The sequence below is a fragment of the Muntiacus reevesi genome, chromosome 15 (assembly GCF_963930625.1).
Source record: "Muntiacus reevesi chromosome 15, mMunRee1.1, whole genome shotgun sequence".
Classification (NCBI taxonomy): Eukaryota; Metazoa; Chordata; class Mammalia; order Artiodactyla; family Cervidae; genus Muntiacus; species Muntiacus reevesi.
The window spans coordinates 10,831,065-10,854,500 of NC_089263.1; the positions used below are offsets into that span (position 1 = coordinate 10,831,065).

At 40.8% G+C, this 23,436-nt stretch overlaps 1 long non-coding RNA gene across 1 annotated transcript in view; it reads left to right on the forward strand.

The window, feature by feature from the left end:
- LOC136147482 (uncharacterized) overlaps positions 1-23,436 on the forward strand; it is a 91,950-nt gene that overhangs the window by 56,854 nt on the left and 11,660 nt on the right. The window contains exon 3 of the long non-coding RNA XR_010659194.1: positions 16,862-16,927. This is a non-coding gene — a long non-coding RNA (uncharacterized lncRNA). The remainder of the gene's footprint in view (positions 1-16,861; positions 16,928-23,436) is intronic.

The window sequence follows — 23,436 nt, forward strand, 5'->3', positions numbered from 1 at the left end:
GTTTCACAGAGATAATGAAGGTAAGATGACAAATAGCCTTTCAAAACTACCAGGGAAATTTAAAAAAAGGGACCCAATTTTTAAAGAAACATAAGTTTTGTGGGAGTGAGACCAGATATGAACATGTACAACTCACCTAGAATACGTCCTAAGCTTCAGCTGATGGTGATTTTATTTTTAAACCATTAGCTTAATACCCATTTTGATCGGTATAAAAAAACAGCAAATAAACCTGTTAATGTAATAGAGGTTCACAGAATTCATCTGCTTGCTACAGAAGAAAAAGAAATTGGAGCAAAGGAGGTTTTTGTCAGAGATTCACTTGCCAGTCTACGGCAAGTAGACCATCTTCCTACACCAAAGTAAAATTAAATATGTGTGTGTGTGTGTGTGTGTGTGTGTGTGTGTGTGTGTGTGTGTGTGACCACATCGGGTGACAAAATGGTAGCTGTCATAATGTGCCAGTTAACATGTCCAATACGAGCTGATCGTTGAATGTCCCCTGGGAAAAGAGGACAGGAACATGACAAAGAACAAAGAACGTGGATCAATAATGCTTGGGGAAATAAGACAGAGAAGGTTATTTACTTGCATTGATCCGTGGCTGCCGCCGCGTAAACTTGGCCTGTTTTTCTTTTGTTAACCTTTAAGCCTGAGTATACTCAGAGGCAACCAGGGAGCCAACTAACAGGTGTAGATTAAGGATCGAAGGAGGTCACCGTACCTCTGTCACCACCAGGCACCCATGTAACAACATCCCTGAAGAAATTTAAACATCAATAGCCATAATAAGGGCAAATTTATCAAGCCCAGCCAGCTCTAGCTGGGAGCCCGCCTGCGTCCAGTCGGTTTGCCCTTGCTAAAGCTCAATTGATTTGGACATTCTTTTACTAGAGTTGATTATCAATTGTGACATAGCAAATTTGTTACCTTCCAAGTGCTGAGCGTATGGTGGCTAGTGGAGTCTCTGAAGTGAAAACACCTGGAGTTAAGTCACCCTTCACTAGTGAAAAGAGGGAAGCAGGGGCAGCCTTGCTCTCAGAGGGGCCAGGAGGATCCGCCTTCCCTTTGCATGCAGTGCAGGCTGGTCTTGAAGAAGGTCCTCAGAAAGGTTGGGAAGACTTTTTGACCAGACAGTGTGAGTATCCAGTTGAAAATCAGATCATCAAGCTCTTACTCATGCTCTCCCCTCCACCTGGAAAACTCTTAACCATCCATCCTCATTTGCCAAAACTGGACCTGTCTCCAAGGTATCATTTAGAAACTCTATCCTTTGAAATCCACAATGTAAAAGGTTGCTACTCTCTACGTTGGATCACACTAATTTCTCTAGTGTCTCTTCTCTTCCCTATTAGACAGCAAATCCCTTGAAGTCAGAAGGTTGGTTTACATTATTTCTAGATCTCCTAGATCACCAACCACCACACCACAGTTTAGGAAAACTTGCTATGAAGTGAGTGAAGAAATGAATGAAGAAATGCAATCATTCAAATTTAGATAGTAATTTTAAACTGAGTAATTAAATAAGGACCTTTCAGAGGCAAAACTGCTCACTTAGCCAGTGCATGTCCTATAGCTCGATTTTCTATCAGGGGTTATTTTCCCATATCTGCTACCTCTTTTTCTTCCTCTCCCCAGATGCACCTATGACCTCTTCTGGGCATTGGGACTCCCCTGACCATCACTGGTAGTCACACTGAGCCATCAATAATTTCTATTTCAGTGTAATTTCAGTATCCTGTCTCTTGTGTGTGCATGCCAAGTCACTTCAGTCGTGTCTGACTCTCTGAGACTGTCCGTCTCTTTGAGCCTGTGTCTTGACTCTTTGAGATGCTGTGGACCATAGCCCACCAGGCTCCTCCGTCCATGGGATTTTCCAAGTAAGAGTACTGGAGTGGGTTGCCATGCCCTCTCCAGGGGGTCTTCCCAAACCAGGGATTGTACCTGCAACTCTTTTGTCTTCTGCATTGGCAGGCAGGTTCTTTACCGCTAGGGTCACCTGAGAAGCCCAGTAATCACAGCAATCATGTGATATACGCAGAGCAAGTATTATTACCTCTCAGGGAAACTGAGGCTCACGGTGGTTAATCATGAGCCCAAGGTCACCCAGCTAAGAATTCGATGGCCGGGGCTAAGGCGTAGCCTGACGCCAAACCCTGTGTTCTTAGATATCCTCCTTTTTTACCCCCTGGTTGTTTGCTTAAACAGTTTTATTGAGATATAATTCATCTCCTTTCAGAATGTACAATTCAGTGGTTCTTAGTAAGATATCCTCTGTTTCTAATCCATATCCTCTTTGTGCTATTTCAGGCAAAATAGAAATTACACAAGGAAAAGTAACACTTACCCTGCGAAAGAGTGTAGATGGAAAAAGCAGGGGAACACACACGCATTAAAGAAAGAACAATTGCTCACTGTTCCAGAACAGTGCTTCTCACCTGCTTTCCCACAAGACCCATAAGGCAGACGCAATCGAGTCCAGGAAACTCACTCCGACCCTTCCCTCCTGCGGTATCCGTAAAGGATAAGCCATTTAAACAATGTGTAGCCATCCCAGCTTTACAGCCAACCGTCAGCTGTTTCTTAGCACGGGCTGTGGGGGCCCCGGGGCCCGTCCCTATGAAGTGACAGTGATCTTCGGCAGGATGACGCGCTCAGCCACAGGGCACTGGACCCGCAGGCACAACCCTTTCCTTTGCGGAGAGGGTCTGCTGCAACCAGTCCTCATTAAGGCCCACAGTAGCCTCACTCCGCGGGGTCTGGAATGCAGCTGTCTCCCCAGCACTGGGTCTTTTCTTGGAACACATTGCTTTTTTTTTTTTTTTTTTTTTGCAGTCCACGCTTTGCAGGCCTGCTATCCACATCAGGAAAACAAAATAAATTAAAACCCCCAAACACCTTTATAATGAGCACTAATTGGTGCCTCTGCTGATGAGATCTGCAGACAGGCTCAGCCTGGAGGGGGCCTGACTTGAACAGACGTCTTTTTTCCTGCTGCCTGCGGCCCCCAAGGCAGCAGTAAGTGCCGATACCTGGGGACAACTAGCCTGCCAGGTCCCTGGACATGCCGCCTCCTGCAGACAAAGCCGGCAGGGTGGTGTGCCGTGGTAACAGGGTTTCCGGAAGTGATCCCTCGCACAAAGATGGCAAAGAGCACAATGGAACTCTTCCTTATTAATTTGATTGGGTTTGCTGGCCAAATGCAGGCAGACCTACTCGACACAGTATAAGAAGCCATTCTGTAGAAACTGGAGTCATCAATGTGATTGTTTGCTTATTCGTGCATTTATCACAGATGTCCTTGCAGCATTTAAGGGGTCAGGCCTGAGTTAGGCGCTCAAGATAAAGCTCCTTGTCAGCACAGTTCTACCTTAAATGAGCTGCCTATAAGAACAAGATGGACATTAAACATAATCACTCACTCTGTAGAATTTTCTCCATTTACTCTATTGTAAGAAGGCCAAAAAAAAAAAAAAAAAAAAAAAGAGGGTAATTATATTACTGGGGCTTCCCAGGTGGCCCCATGGTAAAGAATCCACCTGTCAAGCAGGAGAGGCGGGTTTGATCCCTGGGTCAGGAAGATCCCCTGGAGAAAGAAATGGCAACTCACTCCAGTATTCTTGCCTGGGAAATCCCATGGATGGAGGAGCCTGGCTGGTTATAGTCCAGAGGATCACAAAAGAGTTGGATGAGACCTAGTGACTAAGCAACAATTAATGCTATCATCTCTCATTATTATATTAATGACAGAACGATTCAAGGATTCTAGATTCAAGGATGTTTTTTCCTTTCTCATGAAGAAGAAAGAGGAGGTAGCCAGGCTAAGAACAGGAAAGGAAGTGATGAGAATATTTAAAATCCTTGACATTAAAAAGAGCTCAGTGAATCTGAAAAGCTGAGGAAAAGCCCTTGTGGCTGGAGTGTCCAGAAGGGGGCAAAGGCTGGTGAAGTTGATGGTCTCCATCAGGGGGAGAACAGGGCTTTGTCCCATGCGCACCAAGAAACCACAGACACATCCAACAGTTTAGTGACATTCAACTGACGCACAATATCATCCCAGCCACTCTGGAAGCTGAAGGTCGGCAAGAGACAGAATAGGGGATCAGTATAGGTGGCTATGGGAACAGTCAAGAAAGGAGATGAGAAGAACTAAGTGTGCATAATGTCTATACACAATACACGCATAGTTAAACCTCCATTATATGGAAAAGATTAAAAGATAACTCAATATCTTTAGTGAAAGAACAGACAATATCACATATCTTAGGATACAATATATATATATTTCAAGATTTTAAATTATATCTAGCTGTATATATCAATAGAGGATGAAAGGATGAGTGAGTTAGATAGCATCACTAACTCAATGGACATGAACTTGAGCAAACTCTGGGAGATAACTGAGGGACAGGGAGGCCTGGCGTGCTGCAGTCCATAGGGTCTCAAAGAGTTGGACACAATCCTTAACTGGACAACAAAAAATATTTCAATATTATATGTATAAAGATCTTGAAAAGGAAAATATGATGGCCAAAATGCAAAAATTAAGCCTAAACAATGAGAAATTTAATGGATGGGACAAACAGACTGAACGCCACTCAAGAACAATTTTCGGTGAGCAGAAAAGCAAGGGAATTCTTCCAGAACACAACTCAAAGGAGGCAAGAGAAATGAGAAATAAATGAAACATCATGGAAGATGCTGATGCCACTCTTCTTTCCTTCCCTTCTGGGAGGAATCAGTCTAACCCTCCTGGGTTATATTAAGTATAGGGAGAGAAAGATATGCACCAAGTTGGTATAGCTATTCTCGTCCCAAGCCAGCTCATCTTGGCCAACAAGAGAATGAGCTTAATCTTTTGTCATTTCAGAGGCAGAGTTGCTAATAGGAGCATGACAGAAGAATGTGGAATTACAAGATTAATTATCTGCCTTGGATTTGACTAAAGTCCAAAAGAGAAAAGAATGCAGAAGGAGTGCAGAACCTAGAAGTTCTCCACCCAAGTTATTTCGTGCCTGACTCAAATTCTTTCTTCATTACTTCATTTCTTGCCTGTGGGACAAGCCCATTTCAAACTCCTTCCAAAAGTGTTTCCCCAAGTAGGGCCAGATGGACAACAAATGGTTCCACCTTAATTATTGCTTTCTCTATGCTAGCTGTTTTCTAATTATATTAGCATTAGTATGTGGCATGATTTCCAAAAAAGTCAATGATGGGTCACGTACACATAATTCGGGCTTCATAAGAATCCTAACCTCATTTGATCAAACCCCACTCTTTGTAAGTGGTAGAGCCAGAATTCAAATCTAGCCAGTCTGTCTCCCAAGTTCTCTTTCCTAGACCCTGAGCTGTACCGTGGACTGGGGCAGGGATTCCTGACCTTCGTACAGCTGATATTTGGGGCCAGATAATTTTTCTAGAGGGTCTTACTGTGCCTACAGATGTTTAGCAGTTACTGCCCTCCACACACCAGATTCCCAAAGCAGCACTCTCCAGGTCTTTTACCAAATGTCTCCAGGGGAGTGGCCGCGTTGCCCTGGTGGGAACCACAGGGCTATATTCCCAGGAGGAACCTAAAGTGAGCACTATACTTTGGTGGAATATTAAAACCTTTCCTGTTTACATCTATGAGTCACCATTGCTCTGCATGTCCTCATCAATGCAATAAAAGAATAAAAAAAGGTAATATATATAAATCTACAAATATATATAAATTTGCTGGCAAAGAAAAACTTCCTTTCTAGTAGTTTCTGCTTTGTCTTGGTGAAGTTTTAAGAGAAGCCATCTACTGAAATAATGGAGGAGTATAAGACAAGAATGCGCTTGTGCTCAATCATTTCCAACTCTGCGGCCCTTTGGACTATACCCCCACCAGGTTCTTCTGTCCGTGGAAATATCCAACCAAGAAGACTGGAGTGACTTGCCATTTCCCTCTCCAGGGGATCTTCCCCACCCAGGGATGGAACCCATGGCTCCTATGTCTCCTGAATTGCAGGCAGATTCTTTACCTGCTGAGCCACCAGGGAAGCCCCATCAGACAAGAATGAGAGGTTTTGAAAGAGCAAACAGTGCGGGAATAAACCCCAAACAAGATAAAACGGTTGGATACTGAGGCACATTAGCACTGATTGAAGTGGCTGATTCTGAAGACCTCATATTTTTATTTCCTGAAGCTCTCAACAGAGATTTCTGGCAGCTTCTTATCAATGGCCCCATTTGATATCAAATATCCTCCAAAGGACTCCTAATCCATCTCCTATGCATGCACTTTATTCCAATTACCTAAAAATTACCACTGCTATTTTCCCCATATTGCAAATAAAAATTAATCCATAAATATTATAACATCTTATAAAACCCAGTATTGTTAAGAATACATAAGGTAATAAAGTATTTATTTTGGAAAGTTTAGAAATGCATCAAAGGACAAAGTGTTTCTACCATGTTGCCAAATATCCAGTTTCTAGGAATTTTTTCCTCAAGTAATAATTACATAAGCCCAAAAAGACATTCCCAGCAGCACTGCTATAATATTAGAAAATTGGAAAGAACCTAAATGTCTTTCCTAGGGGACTGCTTAAGTAAATATTTGCACACATATGCAATACTCTCTGATGCCACAATTAAAAAATAATATTCATGATATATTATTGGTTGAAAAATGCTAGTTATGAATGAGTGCACATGGCATAAGTTCATTCATAAAATATCGTATATGTGAATAGAGAGATTTCTGTAAACCTATTTCTCAAAACATTAGCTGTGATTGTCTCTAGATAGAAGTATTTGAAGGGCTTCCCAGGCGACTGAGTGGTGAAAAACCTGACTGCCAATGCAGGAGATGCAGGAGATGAAGGTTCAAGTCCTGGGTCAGGAAGATCCCCTGGAGAAGGAAATGGCACCCCACTGCAGTATTCTTGCCTAGAAAATTCCATGGACAGAGGGGCCTGGTGGGCTACAGTCCATGGACTCGCAAAGAGTCAGGCACGACTTAGCAACAGCGTGAGCACAAGAGGTATTTGAATAATATTTTTGTTCTTCACACTTTGAGGGTTATTTGACTTTTCTACATTGAGGATATGCATGTTATTTTTAGTGAAGCAGCAGAGTAGCTTCCAGAAGACTGAAAATGACCCCATGAGTGGCCCTGAGAGTCAGTGCAGAAGGGAAAATGCTTTGATAAACTGAGCAGCAAAAACTTTGATGTCAGGCCCCTCTGCTCTGAGACACCTAAGTCTGCTTCATGCCGAAGAGGGTCTACGATGGAGCTCTTGTCTGAAAGTGGAATCAACGCTCTCCGCAGGTATATTTAGCTGGAAATACCACCATTCTTGTTGGAAAATGCTGTGGCTACATTAGCAAAACAAATAATAATATTTAGCTCCTTAGCCATATTCAGGACTCGGCTGAGAACATTTTTCCAGCATAAAGGCCTCAGTGTGCTTGGGAATGGGCAGGGCTGCCTCACCCAGGGGCCTGGTACATGCTGACCAGCTCACTAGCCTTGGCCAGTTGGCTGCCTGGCACTTTTCCCAGCAGTCACTCCTCTCCAAGCACGACATCTATCACTGCTGCAGTCAGAAAGATGGCACTTACCTGATGGGTGGGCAGAAGCATCTTCTCTTACCATATGCTGGGAATTGTCAGGAGCTATTCACGCCAAGACTAGCGACTTTGAGTGCCAGGAAACGGGCCTTTCCCAAAGCCTGCCAGAAAAACACAAATAAAAATTTTAAAAGAACCAATTTTCACATATCAAATTTTGTGTCGGGGAGTTGTGTAACAAGCTTTGCAGAGCCGGAAAGTATGGACATTTTTCTGGCGTAGACACATTGAACACAAAAAAAGAAGAGCAGTTCTCATTTGTGAAATGAAAAGAGATTTTTAAAAAATCTCTGACCTACACAAACATTATGTTAGGCCCATACAGAGGGCTTCCCTGGTGGCTTAGATGGTAAAGAATCTTCTTGCAATGTGGAGACCGAGGTTCAATCCCTGGGGCGGGAAGATCCCCTGGAGGAAGAACCAGCAACCCACTCCAGTACTCTTGCCTGGAAAATCCCATGAACAGAGGAGCCTGGTGGGCTACAGTCCATGGAATCACAAAGAGTCAGAAACAACTGTGCGATTAACATATACACATAATCCCAAGCAGAGTGAGAAGAGAGGCTTACCTATCCAATGGCACTTAATGGACGCTGAAAGGTCCACCTGCAGTGAAAGTGGAACAGTCATCACTGGAGTCCTTTTGGAGAGGCTAAGGCATTATCTAATGAACGGTCCTGCAGACTTGCTATCTGATCCTTTGGAGGACAGAAGAGCAGTAAGTCATTGTCTCCAGTTATCATTTGTGTAGATGAGCTGATTAGATGTAGCAGGTAGGTATGTTTTGATGAAATCACACACAACAGGGAAATATCTGGGGCCTCAGGAATTGATAGAGAAAGAAAGCCACTGTTCACTGCTAACCAGAGGCTGTGTGTAATTGAGGAGGAGGATAGGGAACGCAGGCCAGCAATTCTCAGGGGATATCTCCAAAGGGTAACTCAGGAGGTAGGAAGGAGTCAGTGACCTATGAAAAATGATGTAGGAACATCACTCAGGGCACAGCTGCGGAGCTCAGGCTGGCAGGAACCCTTGAACTGTGCTTGGGGACATTGCCGCAGCAAAGAATCATCATCTGGGAGGTGCTGGAGGGTGACTGGAACAGACAGGATGAATCTTGAATGAAAAGAACAAAGAAGAAGAACCGCAAGAGGCCACCACCTGAGCAGAAAGGTCACTAACCTCAGAGATCAAAGGAAGATACCAAAGGTGGACAAGAAGCTCAAGGAACCCCAGGGTACAAGTCGGGGAGCTCCTTCTGGCACCACTGAACCAATGCTCCCAGAGCAAGCAAAACTGTTTGCACAGGCCTGCCAGCTCCACAGGCGGCAGTGAGATAGCCCAATCCCCATCTCAGTTTAGAGCAGCCTCATCTGAACTACAACTGCCTGGGCCTTCTGCTCCCGAAGTTTCTGCTTTGAGTTTCCACCTGGCCATGTTCTCCCTTGCTAACTGTTCAAAGCAAGGTTTGCAATTGCATGGGACAGTGTGTTTGTCTGTGTTTAAGCTTCCGTGGTGGCTCAATGGTAACGAATCAGCCTGCCAATGCAGGAGATGTGGATTCAATCCCTGGGTCAAGAAAAGCCTCTGGAAACGGAAATGGCAACTCACTCCAGTGTTCTTGCCTGGGGAATATAGTGCTAATTGTAAGCTTATGTTCCCAAGGCATCATTTGACTCACTCATCCATGCCCGCTTTGGTTATTTAGCCATTGTCATGGGAAGGCCAACCCAGAACTAGAGTCAAAGGCAACAAACTCTACAGCTGTTAGTCCAAACCTTTCGTGGCACATGAGACAAGCATCTCAAAGCCTTCTCTCTTACTCTGCAAAGTTGAAGAGCTTAATAATTCTACTGACCTATTTTGAATACATCTTCAATTCAGAAGCATTTAAGGGGAGACAAATCAGCAGAAAAGGCCATATGCTCTAGCAGCCCTGGGTCAAACTTCTTGAGTACCTATCCTGGCAACTTGCCTACTGGGTGTCTCTGTGTTCTTCAGTTTCCTCATTCATGCAAAATAGGAAATATTAAAAGCAAAGTTCATAGGTCAAGTGATTGGAAGCATCTATAATTTGACTGTGCACTTTTCATCTAAATATATATCAAAAAGCATTTAAAGAGAGCTTAATGACAAAAATTGATTAATGAAATATTAATATCCATATCATATAATTAGTTCCTAAAATCAATAAAAGAGAATTTGAGTAAACAATATAAGCAATTCTCAGAAAAGTATATAAGTAGTAAAACAAACAAATAAAATCTATGAAATAGCACTAAACATAAAACAATCAGAAACAAAATAAAAGCATACTCACATTTTTTCCCCTATGACGTTGGTAAGAGTTCAATAATAACCAGATTGGCCAGTGGACTGGAAAGTAGATTGTCGTCAACAGCACTGATGGGAATAGCAGGGGTTTTGATTTTTATCCACTCTCTCTGAGATGACCCCATGTTCTGGGGCCACTCTTGCTCTCCAAACTGGACCAAATTCTGCCTATGGAAAGTGTACCTCTCCCAATAAACCTGCTTTCAGTTTAAAAATAATTTTTTAAAGGTCATTTTGACTTTTTAAAGGGCCATTTAGCAATTTTTCAAATTTTAAAATATGTGGGCTCACATGTCCAAAATTATGAAGGCTAGGAATCAGAAATATCTGTGCAAATCCACAAAATAATGCTTGTATTTATTGCAGAATTGTTTGCAAAAGAAATGGAAAAGAGTCTAAATGCTTATCGAATATTTAATAAATTATAGGACAGTGTCATCATAAACAATCACTGAAAAAAAAATTGGGATCTATATGTATTAACAGAAAATGCAAGCTGGAAAGTGATGTTATTATCAGGCTATTCATGAACCTCGCATGTTTATTTGTGTTTACCGGAAGCCGCAGTGGAACATTTCTAAGTGTGTTTTGTCAGAAGATGGAAAGGTCAGAGAAGGGTCAGAGAAGCAGATGTGTTCAAGCTGAAATCCCCAGAAACTTTGTCATCCATACACCAAGGGCAACTAAACTATTTGTCAAAAAGGCAGCGAGAAGTGATGGAAAATACGGGTTTTTAGCATCTTGCAGATCAGTGTTCAAAATCAAGCTTTGCACCTCCCTGGCTACATGAGATGTGAACAACTTTGTAAACTTCCATTTCTTCTCTAATTCCTAATTGGACTTGTCCTAAGAATTACTTAAAATAATATTTCTAAATTATCTCCCTCACAGTGTATTCTGAATAAATGCCACTGTCATTTTTCATGTATGGAGACACAATTTACTCTAATAAAGTTTCAAAGAGCAAGAAAAAAGGTGACTGCTTTTTGCCAAAATACCTATTTGTTACCAAACTCGAGTTCAGCCGTTCACTGCTTGAAAGCCAATAATTCAAGAGGCAAGTGTCAGTAGAAAGGAAAGTCAATTTAATCAGAAAAGCCAGGGAGAAGGTGGACTCATATCCTGAGCCAGCTCTAAATATTCTGCTTAGCCATGAGTTTCCAAAGGCAAAAGGTGGTGGTAGGCATGGGGAAATTTCACAGAATCCCAATTAATCTCAGTGAGACAGGAGGCTGGGTTCTAGATCCTTCTCCATTGCCTGCAGACTGGTTAACTTTCTCTTCAGATGTCATCTTACCTATGTGTTCTGCCTGTAGGATTGCTAAGGGGACTTTTGCGGAGGAAAGGCCTAGTCATTCTTTAACTACTTAATTCTTCATTCTTACTTCTTTTAATCTAGAGGAAAAATCAACAAATTAGGCAAGGCATGGTATGCATTCAGGAAAGCAGAAGTCAGGAGTTATGCTAAATCTCCTAGTGATCTTATAATTAGGTTTTTTCCGAGGTTGATGGGGAACAGAAGTGGGCAAACAGGAATGAGGCAAGAAAGTTGCTTTCAAACTCACTGTAGGTAATGTCAGTGTATAATATGCTAATAAGTTCTAATTGCCAGTTTCCTTGGTTGATAATTTAGAAAAATGAGTGAATATTACTCAGAAAGGGTTGATGAAACAAACTTTTCAAAACTTTTGTATTTTAGGGGAAACCATCAACTAGATCTCTCAGGATGTAGCAACTCTGTAGCCTCTTCTCATTTGCCTATTTCTGTTCCCCTTTAACTTTGAAAGAACCTAATTAACCTGAGGATGCATTGCTTAGATAAAAGGAAGAGTAAACAATTAAGTAGATAAAGAATGACAGGCTCTCTACCTCTAACAGTTCCCTTGGCATTCCTGTAAGCAGACCGCATGGATGAGATACCATTTAAAGAGAGAGTCAGCCAGTGTGCAAGCAATAGAAAATGATGCAGACCCAACCTCCTGCCTTGCTGAGCCACTGAGATTCTTCCTCACTTTTCTCTTAAAATCTGTCACGGCTAAGCAGAGAATCTTGAGAGCTGGTCTCTGGACATGAGTCCACCTTCTCCTCAGATTGCTGACTTTTCCGATTAGCGCATCTTTCCTTTCTACTGACACTTCACTCTCGAATTATTGGCTTTTGAGCAGCAAGCCACTGAACGCAAGTTTGGGGAACGACATTAGTCACCTAAAGCATCACTCGACAGGATGCGTCATGGGCCCTCTCTTCGTCTCTAGAGGAGGACTTCTTGTTAGTGATTTGCACAGGAAGGGAGAAAGCACTTCCCAAATCCAGGTTCGGTTCAGTTCAGTTCAGTCGCTCAGTCGTGTCCGACTCTTTGAGACCCCATGAACCACAGCACGCCAGGCTTCCCTGTCCATCACCAACTTCCGGAGTTTACTCAAACTCATGTCCATCAAGTCGGTGATGCCATCCAGCCACCTCATTCTCTGTCATCCCCTTCTCCTCCTGCCCCCAATCCCTCCCAGCATCAGGGTTTTTTCCAATGAGTCAACTCTTCGCATGAGGTGGCCAAAGTATTGGAGTTTCAGCTTCAGCATCAGTCCTTCCAATGAACACCCAGGACTGATCTCCTTTAGGATGGACTGGTTGGATCTCCTTGCAGTCCAAGGGACTCTCAAAGAGTCTTCTCCAACACCACAGTTCAAAAACAATCAATTTTTTGGTGATCAGCTTTCTTCACAGTCCAACTCTCACATCCATACATGATCATTGGTAAAACCATAGCCTTGACAAATCAAGGTAAACTCATCTTTTTGAGTTCTGAATCTGGCAACAAACTGATAAATTCATTGTTTCTCCTATCTAGGAAGGTGGTATTAACATGTTAGAAATTCAGGCCAAAGGATCTCTTAAACATTCTCTTCAGGCAGAAATTTTAATAATGAAAAACATCTATTTTGTATCATTCAGCAATGCTATTTTTTTTTAACAAGGAAAATTCTTTACATTTAACCCATCATCCTGCCTTGCTCCTCCTAATATATGCATTCTGTATATTCTTATTTAATCATACATACATACCACAAAATAGTCTTCGAATTATAAATAAATGGACAACACTGCAAAAGTGCAGATATTTTGGTAAAATGAGTTTGAGGTCAGTTTTCGGGGTCCTTGGGTTTTTATATGCAATCTAGCCACATTTCCTCTCTCTGCTTTGCTTGCTTAACTTACTAGAAACTTGGGTACAATTTTGCTGGTGTTGGCAGTTTTAAGGTATGGATTCGTGGAGGCTATTTACAAGATGCCAAGGGATGTCAAATCTGGAACATGTGTTTTTTATCCCACGGTCCTTCTTTGACAGCAGAAATACTCTGCAGATTATCAGATCCATTTGCTGATATTTAACATCTTTTTTTATCCACTATGGGTTTTGGCTGAGATGAATTTTAATGTTTCTTCATGCTGAAACTGACAAAAAATCCTTTAAACATTTAAAGAGAGGAAATGGGAGCTTTACATTTCAATGCAAAGAGAGCCGTTTAATTTACTTAAAAACTTCACGATTACTTTCCTGCCAAAGAAATCCAGCTTTTTAATTTTTTTTTAAAGGAGCACTTCATAGACATTCTACATACTTAGCAGATCTAATGAAGACATGGTTATGGCCATTTTGAAATCGTCAATACTTGCTTTGCTCAAGTTATCATGACAGTGCTATGGGCTGATTCAGGATTCTCTTGTTCCATAAAATGTTAATATTTTCTTCCTAACTAAAACAGATATTAAACTAGCTATCATTGTTGGTGAATATGCAGCATCATCAAATGTGAGTGAAGATTAGATGAGGGAGGTGTCTGTCTTTTTCATAGTCTCTGATTCCATTCAGTTTTTTTCTCTCTTTATGTGACCCTTTGCTTTGAGATGTCCTGTCCTGTCATTCATAATTTTTCTTCCTTGTCCATTCCAGTTTCCCTAAGCTCTCTGAACCCATCACCATCAGTCTTCTTCTACCAGTTAATCAGGATCACAGCCCAGGCCTTCCCAGCTGGAAAGACTCCCAAAGTGCGTAACTGCTATAGTGATAAGATCACACAGGACTCCAAGCCCCATGTGATGTTGCAAATAGCTCACACCCCTCATCCTCGGTATCTGACACATCCCTCTGTTTGTGCTCATACACGCTCTAGTTTCTGACTTCAGTTCAGTTGCTCAGTCCTGTCCGACTCTTCGCTACTCCATGGACTGCAAAATGCCAGGCCTCCCTGTCCATCACCAATTCCAAGAGTTTACTCAAACTCATGTCCATTGAGTCGGTGATGCCATCCAGCCATCTCATCCTCTGTCGTCCCCTTCACCTCCTGCCCTCAGTCTCTCCCCAGCATCAGGGTCTTTCCAAATGAGTCAGTTCTTTGCATCACGTGGCCAAAACATTGGAGTTTCAGCTTCTGCATCAGTCCTTCCAATGAATATTCAGGACTTATTTCCTTTAGGATGGACCGGTTGGATATCCTTGCTGTCCAAGGGACTCTCAAGAGTCTTCGCCAACACTACAGTTCAAAAGCATCAACTCCTTGGCACTCAGCTTTCTTTACAGTCCAACTCTCACATCCATACATGACTACTGGAAAAACCATAGCTTTGACTAGAATGAAACTTTGTTGGCAATGTAATGTCTCTGCTTTCTAATATGCTGTTTGGGTTGGTCATAGCTTTTCTCCCAAGCAGTAAGCGTCTTTTAATTTCATGGCTGCAGTCACCATCTGCAGTGATTTTGGAGCCCAAAAAATAAAGTCTGTCTCTGTTTCCACTGTTTCCCATCTATTTCCCACGAAGTGATGGGACCAGATGCCATGATCTTAGTTTTCTGAATGTTGAGCTTTAAGCCAACTTTTTCACTCTCCTCTTTCACTTTCATCAAGAGGCTCTTTAGTTCTTTCTTGCTTTCTGCCATAAGGGTGGTGTCATCTGCATATCTGAGGTTATTGATATTTCTCCTGGCAATCTTGATTCCAGCTTGTGCTTCATCCAGCCCAACATTTCTCATGATATACTCTGCATATAAGTTAAACAAGCAGGGTGACAATATACAACCTTGATGTACCCCTTTTCCTGTTTGGAACCAGTCTGTTGTTCCATGTCCAGTTCTAACTGTTGCTTCCTGACCTGCATATAGATTTCTCAGAAGGTAGGTCAGGTGGTCTGATATTCCCATCTCTTTCAGAATTTCCCACAGTTTGCTGTGATCCACACAGTCAAAGGTTTTGGCATAGTCAATAAAGCAGAAGTAGATGTTTTTTCTGGAACTCTCCTGCTTTTTTGATGATCCAGCAGATGTCGGCAATTTGATCTCTGGTTCCTCTGCCTTTTCTAAATCCAGCTTGAACATCTGGAAGTTCACAGTTCACATACTGCCTAAGCCTGGCATGGAGAATTTTGAGCATTACTTTACTAGCATGTGAGATGAGTGCAAATGTGTTGTAGTTTGAGCATTCTTTGGCATTGCCTTTCTTTGGGATTGGAATGACAACTGACCTTTTCCAGTCCTTGACCACTGCTGAGTTTTCCAAACTTGCTGGCATATTGAGTGCAGCACTTTCACAGCATCATCTTTTAGGATTTGAAATAGCTCAGTTGGAATCCCATCACCTCCACTAGCTTCATTCGTAGTGATTCTTCCTAAGGCCCACTTGACTTTGCATTCCAGGATGTCTGGCTCTAGGTGAGTGATCATACCGTCATGGTTATCTGGATCATGAAGATCTTTTTTATATAGTGTAGTTCTGTGTATTCTTGTCACCTCTTCTTAATATCTTTTGCTTCTGTTAGGTCCATACCATTTCTGTCCTTTATTGTGCCCATCTTTGCATGAAATGTTTTCTTGATATCTTTAATTTTCCTGAAGAGATCCCTAGTCTTTCCAAAGAAGTTTTCTGACTTCAGGTCTCTGTAACCACTGCTTTTGTTTACCATTACTATTAACATCACCAATTTCATCAGAAAGCTTGACAAAAATATTTGAATGAATGAATGAGGTACGTCCAGTGTCCTACTGATGACATCATTAGCTGTATGTCCATCAGAATAACTGAGGACAACCTCCCTGCTTGCCTGTCCAAACACAAGATGGCCAAAGGGTAGCCTTGTTCACTCCTTGAATGTTCTGAATGTGACAGTGCTTTGAAGTTAAACCCACTCTCTGGGTTGCTTATTGAGCCTTCTAACAGTTAGTCACTGGCAATCACTAGCTAGACTGGTGTTGCCCACTTAACACAAACAACCTCACAGAATAGCAACAATCAGGCTCCTTGACAGTGATAACAGAAGACAAATACAAGACCGCTCTGTAATTATGTCTCAAAGAAGACATAAAAAGACCTCTGTACCTCCACGAAAATGACCAAATATTCCCTCCCTACTGCCTATTTAGCAACAACAACACCTCCCTTTATGATCCTCTGGATAAAAATTAGTATGCCCAGTCACTAAATCGCCCCCTCTTCCTGACAACACACAATTCAGAAAAGGTTCCGGCTTTCTTAAATCTTCCTGAAAGTGCCCATCTTCTATCATTTTTCCCAAATCTATTTTCCTGAAAAACTGCATGGTTTTCTCCAGTGTTTCTTTTTAGCTGTGACAAGTTAATAAAGTAATGTTGTATGTTTCCGGTGGTCTTTGGACCCTGGACTTCAGCCTCCCTCTAGGAGAACTTGGACCAGAAGATGGGTGAAAAGTTAAGCCTCTCAATATCCACTCAGAAGTTTCCCTCCGATCATCAGGCAGAATTCCATGATGGAACCCAGATATCTTCAGGGCAAGTGTACGGGTACACCCAGGCCCTCCTCTTGGCTTGGGGTACTGAATAACATACCTGGCCTTGAAGCCTCAGTGCTAAGGGCCAGCTCCCTGTTTTAATCTTTTTTTCCACTGTTCCTCTTAGGAAGCCCATGAAAATCTGATGAAGAGAACTCCAGGACAGCACATCCTAGTGGGTTAGAATTCCGAGGTAAAGTGAAGACTGTTTAAGAATGCTTATGTCTATGTGCTGTGTCTGTGAGTAATTTTTATGTGAAAAGAGATAAATTGATAGAGTAATATTTTCTTCATTGATGTATCATTGGACTCGCAAGTTTTAAAGGATGAGGAATAGAAACCATGGTGTGTCTATGATTTCTGACATGCAATGGTGATATTCAAAGTAAAATTTTCCCCTTTGATTTAATGAAACTAATATTTAGTTTTAAGGTATCATTTGACAATGATTTTGCAATATTATACTTGAAAAGTATTTAATTCCATAGCAATATAAAGGCTTCCCTGGTAGCTCAGATGGTAAAAAGCTTCTACCTGCAGTGTGGGAGACCTGGGTTCAATCCCTGGGCCAGGGAGATCCCTTGGAGAAGGGAATGGCAACCCATTACAGTTCTCTTGCCTGGAGAATTCCATGGACGGAGGAGCCTGGCAGGCTACAGTCCATGGGGTCTCAAAGAGTCCAACACGACTGAGAGAATTCACTATGAAAGCACTTCCTTTTTAATAGTTTTCACATAAGCAAACAGTGATTTTGTACAATTATCTGACTTGCCTATGGAAGAGAGAGTCAAATAAGAGTCACTCTCTTTTTTTCTGGAGAATGAAAACACTATCTCTGGTATTTGTGTGTCCTTGCACCTAGTAGATTTCCAGGGATCTAGTAGGTGCTAAAAAATGCAATGCATTAAAAATCACCAGAAAACAAACAGACATGTGAAATACTCTTGATTAACATCATTAAAGATTTTTAGATCTGGTCTTAAAAAGATAAGTTGGTTCTTACAAAAATGATCAGTGATATCTTCTGCTCAAATAGCTTTGTGATGAAGTGTCTTAAAAGATTGATCAATGATAATTCCCCATGTTTTCTTTTATCTTTGGCCCTTCCCATTCAGTTTGTTGTTGTCCAGCTGTTAAGTTGTGTCTGATTCTTTGCAACCCCATGGACTGCAGCACGCCAGGTCTGCTGTCCTTCACCATCTCCTGGCATTTGCTCAAATTCATGTCCACTGAGTCAGTGATGCTATCTCATCCTTTGCTGCCCCCTTCTCCTTTGGCCTTCAATCTTTCCCAGCATCAGGGTCTTTTCCAATGAGTCAGCTCTTCACATCACGTAGGCAAAGTATTGGAGTTTCAGCTTCAGATCCGTCCTTTCAATGAATATTCAGGGTTGGTTTCCTTTAGGATTTAACTGGTTTGATTGCCTTGCTGTCCAAGGGACTCTCAAGAGTCTTCTTAGCACCACAATTCGAAAGCATCTTCTTCAGTGCTCAGCCTTCTTTATGAGCCAACGCTCCTATCCACACATGACTACTGGAGAGAACATAACTTTTACTATGCGACCTTTGCTGGCAAAGAAATGTCTCTGCTTTTTAATACACTGTCTAGGTTTGTCATAGCTTTCCTTCCAAGGAACAGTTGTCTTCCAATTTCATTTAGTAGGCCCGGTATTTATTGCATTTATTGCTCAGGATACACATGAGACAAAGATTTTAGTGGTAACAGTCAAGACTATACCCATACCACCCCTCTTCCTCCCCAGATTTCTGAACATTTCACACCCAGTAGATGCTACTAAGGATACTGGTTGCTCTTTTTAATATTTCAAAGGAAAAGAAGTCTCATGCTCCAAACTCCCTTGCTTGCACTGGTACCCTGGGTCTCTCTGCTCATCACTGTTGGGGAATTAATTGGAGCACTCGAGAAGTTTGCTTGTTTCTTCCCGCTGTAGGTCACACAGCCATACCCACGGGCATCATATCTCATTTGGCTGAGCAGACTCTGTGGTACCCTCCACACACTACATGATTTCTACAATCAAAGATGTGGAACTATTTGTTATGTAGGCTATTTCAGCAGTAAAAGATGATCCCAGGGTCTCAGAAGACCTTGGGGTCTCCGCAACTGTTATTGCCAACACCTTGTTAAAGTTTTTAAAGAGAAAGTGGAAATTATTCCTTCAGGGCCACTTCTTCTGTGGTCCTGGACACCCATCCTCTTTGAAGTCTTACCACCTCATTGTCTTCCTCCAACTCAAGTGTAAGATCATGATTGAGGAAGATATTGCTTTTCCAGATCATATTAAGCATAAAATGCATGCATGAAAGTCTGTAAAACTGCACAAGTTATAGAAAAAGAATAGATGAATCTGACAGAAAGTATTCTCCTATACTTTGCAAACTCTAAGGGACAATAGAATATTAATATCTTAATTTTAAATATAATTTCTTAACTTCTTCACTGTAGTTTCAAAAAATATGAGACAACTTATAGTAAAACATATATTCAATAAAATGCTATAGGTAAAATGAGACCATAAATAAAGAGAAAGAACTATTCCCTTCCTATGAACTAATATTTTTTTGCTATAAATAAATATCAAGTAAGAGTCTGATTTTCTCAGGAATGAGGGGAAAATGTGCGACTCAGTAATTTACATAGCTCTCACCATAAGCATGAAAAAAAGCACACTGGATTCCTTAGGGAAACAAAGATTTTCCTGGCAAGAAATTCTCAAAAAAATTCTCACTTCAGATCTGCTATAAATAAAGAGGAACATTTTTGCTCCTCTCCTGGAAATCATCCCATCACAAAATCTGGGCCTTTTAATCAAATGTTATCTTCTCAGTGGAGAACTAGGAAACCTAACGAAGAATTATAAATTTAAAGAGTGTTCTTTTTTGTTAAAAATAATACTGTATATTATCATATAATTATTATTACAAAATTTAACACCATTTTGAAATGTAGGGAAAAATAGGACAATTAAAATAGAAGTTTGAAAATAATCAAGGGAAACAATGGAATTGGCCTAGTAATTAAGCCAATTAAATTAAACATGATTTCAGAAAAATGGTATAAAAGAACTCGCTATTAACTAATAAGAAGTCATTTTACATTTAAATCATCTCGGATGCATCTTTCTAATGTGTTAATTGCTCAGCTGTGTATGACTCTTTGCGACCACAAGGACTGTAGCCCACCAGGCTCCTCTGTCCTTGGAATTTTCTACCCAAGAATGCTGGAGTGAGTAGCCATTCTCTTCTCCAGCCTATCTTCCTGATACAGGGATCAAACCCAAGTCTCCTGCATCACAGGCAGATCCTTTACCATCTGAGCCACCAAGAAAGCCCTTTCTAAAACAACATCAAAAATTGTTTCTGAGAAATAGTAGTTAGGAGAAGAGTGAAGGCTTTCACAATAGAGTGTGTGGAAAATAACTGCCATAGGAATTTTTCCAGAGTGTTGTCTGAAGCATTTGTCTATCTCCACATCAGATTCTCAGTTCTGAATATACAGTGTGAAATGATCATATTAACCAATCATTCCAGAGCACTCAAGATTTTGCAGCTCTGCAGAATGAACTGTTTCAAATACAATTTGGAATTTCATTTTAATTTCCATTCTGAGAGTGAAATATCAAATTGAGTCCACTTCAACCTGGGTCTCACTCAAAGCACTCTAATTACCCTATTTTTCCCCTGTGAGGACCAGTAAATGATGTCACCCTCAAGAGGGACTCATGGCCAGAGAGACTGAAAACTAAGGTAAACAAGTGTGAAGTGGGAGGCAAGCAGGGAGACCCAGCAAGTAGCATGAAGAGCATCATATGTCATTGAGCAGCTGGTGGGAGAGCTGACCGGTCCCTAGAATAAATTTAATTTGATCAGAATGTATTAGTTTCTTCATGTAGCACTGTATTCTGTATGCCAATATATAATGCATGTTTTTGCTTTGATATATGGGAAATACAGATCTTGGTTTTCTATTTTGTGCTGCATTTATGAGGTCTAGATATCAGTGTTAGACTTGTTGCAGAAAAAAATTTAGGATGTTTCTCTTCCTTTTCAGTGTTCTGAAATAATTTAAAGAGTTACTCTCTGGCCTTTGAAGATACACTAGAAACCCTATGAAGCTATCTGGGCCTAGTGCATTTGGTGGCACATTTCCTTAATAGCTTTTGCTCCTCTTTCACTGGAATTTGGTCTTCTTAAGTTTTCTGTTTGCAATGGGGCCAATTTCAGTCAAATGTATTTCCTTAAGAAATGATTTTTTTCCTGTATTTTCATCATGCTTATTTGCTCAGTCATGCCCGACTCTTTGTGACCCCTTGGATTATAGCCCACCAGGCTCCTCAGTCCATAGGATTCTCCCAGCAAGAATACTGGAGTGGGTAGCCTTTCCTTTCTCCAGGAGATCTTCCTGTCCTAATGATTGAACCCTGGTCTGTAGTTATTTGTATAGAATTCTACAAGGTAGTCTCATGATTTTTAAGTTATATTCCATTCCAGTTGTTATTTTCTTGCTATTATTCCTTATTTTGTAGCTCCCTTTTCTGGTGATAAACTTAATGATTTGTCTATGTTGTTAATTTTTTTTAACAAAACCAGAATATAGATTTATTAATTATATCTATTGCCTTTCTATTTGTTATTGATCTCTTCTTCACATTTATTATTTCTTTTCTATTGTATATTTTTATCTTCTTGTTCTAGTTTTTGAACTGAGAATTTAATTAATTTATTTTCAGTCTTTTATTTTTCTAATGAATTGGTTTAATATTGTGAATTTTCCTCTGATCATTGTTTTAAATATATTCTTGTATTATAGTGTTAAGTATTAGTTCCGTTCATTTATTTTGTTTTGTTTTGTTTTCCTTCTTTAGAGACTGACAAAATAAATATTATTCTTTCTGTGCTTTTCTCCCATTTCAGCTATTTTCTCTTTGACCCTTTCATTTTCATTCTCATGACTGTTTTTCTGTCTTTCTTCAATGACCCTTATTAAATTGTCATTTGAGTCTATTTTTCCTTGGGCATCTTACAATGTGTCACTTTATTTGTGAGTCAGTTTTATCTTTGTCTTGATTTCTCTCCTGAATTGTCAACTTTATTTTCATGTCTTCCTAGTGTTTTGTCCCTTTTGGTTTTATTTTTGAATTTTCTGGTGCATGTTGCCTTTCCATACATTATTGTTTGAATATATTTAATTCTGTTTGAAATATTAACTTATAGTTTTCTTCTCTTTCATAGTTTCCCCGCCCTCCCCCAAAGGGACCTTTGCTCATTTAATATATATGAGATTCTTTTCTTGATTTTCTACAGTAACTCTGAATGGATTTGACTTTCCATTTGTTTAATTTTATAGCATGAGATGTTTTACATGCTTTCGAGTTAAAAGAATCCTTGTCTATCAGAATGCAGATGTTTTGGCTAGTTTGTGAATTTGTTTTGAAGGGGTGTGTGTGGTACTAGTAGGGGTGGGGAAATGTATGTGTCTCAAATTTTTCTTCTGAGAATTTTCCGGTTTTTCCTTCAATGAAAGAAAAAAAGTGAAGTGTTTTGAATTTTGACTAACACAGGTCTTAGTCACTCACTTGTGTCCGACTCTTTGCAACCGACAAGCTCCTCTGTCCATAGAATTCTCCAGGCAAGAATACTAAAGTGGTAGCCATTCCCTTCTCCAGGGGATCTGCCCAACCCAGGGATCAAACCTAGGTCTTCCACGTTGCAGACAAATTCTTTACTGTCTGAGCCAGTAGGGAAGCCCCTTTTTCTTCAATGTCCTCTGCAAATAGTGCTCTCTCTCTCTCATCTTTTTTCTGTCCTACAATCTATGCATTTTAAAAACTATCCCTTTCAGTCATATCTTCAGATTACACTGCCTTGTTAAATTCAGCCTGCCACTGTCACTTGTATCCTGAGAAATCTCCCCTACAATCCACGCTTAGATCCACCTGTATACTCTAGACTGAGACTGAGGCAGTTTGAGAACAAACTTGGCCTCCCTTCACTAGCTTCTGTATTTCTTCTGCATTTCTCCACAGTTTTTCTTGATACCTTCAAAAACAGCGGGGGGCCCCTCCAGGCAGCCATGCATTTGGGATGGTGCTGTGGGAGTGTGAGAGATTTTTAAGCTGGGATTTGTTGCTTTTCCTTTTTTCTTTTTTTTAATCTCAGGGGTTTTTCAGAGTTAGGCATCAACTCTCTTCAAGGGATGCTGAGTGTGGAATTTCCACGTAGACCCCATTTTCTCCCTGTTGTTTTGGCTTGTTTTGTAATGAGGAGGCTCATAGCTGTGCTGCCGACATTGACTTCGGCTGCCCATAACTCTGAATGTCTTTGATTTAAGAGGAAATTTCATCATTTCACCACTTGGCTCCTGTCCTTATATCATGATTCTAATGATATTTTTGTTACAGTTATGCCTTCCATGACCTTTTGGATGGTGGAAATTAATAATTAAAAAGCAAGAAGACTGGCTTGAGAAATAAAATTTTGCCCTCAGTCTATTTCCTTCTTAGTGTGGTCATTTTCTTTCACACCATAAACATATTCTCTATGACATTTTACCAAAAGCTTTTAGAAAAGAATAAATATAGTTTAGCTCTCTTGATCCTCACATAACCACTGTGAAGTGTTTTCTATCTCCACTATACAGATTTAAAAACCTGATACTTAAAAAGGCTAAGTGTTTTGCCCA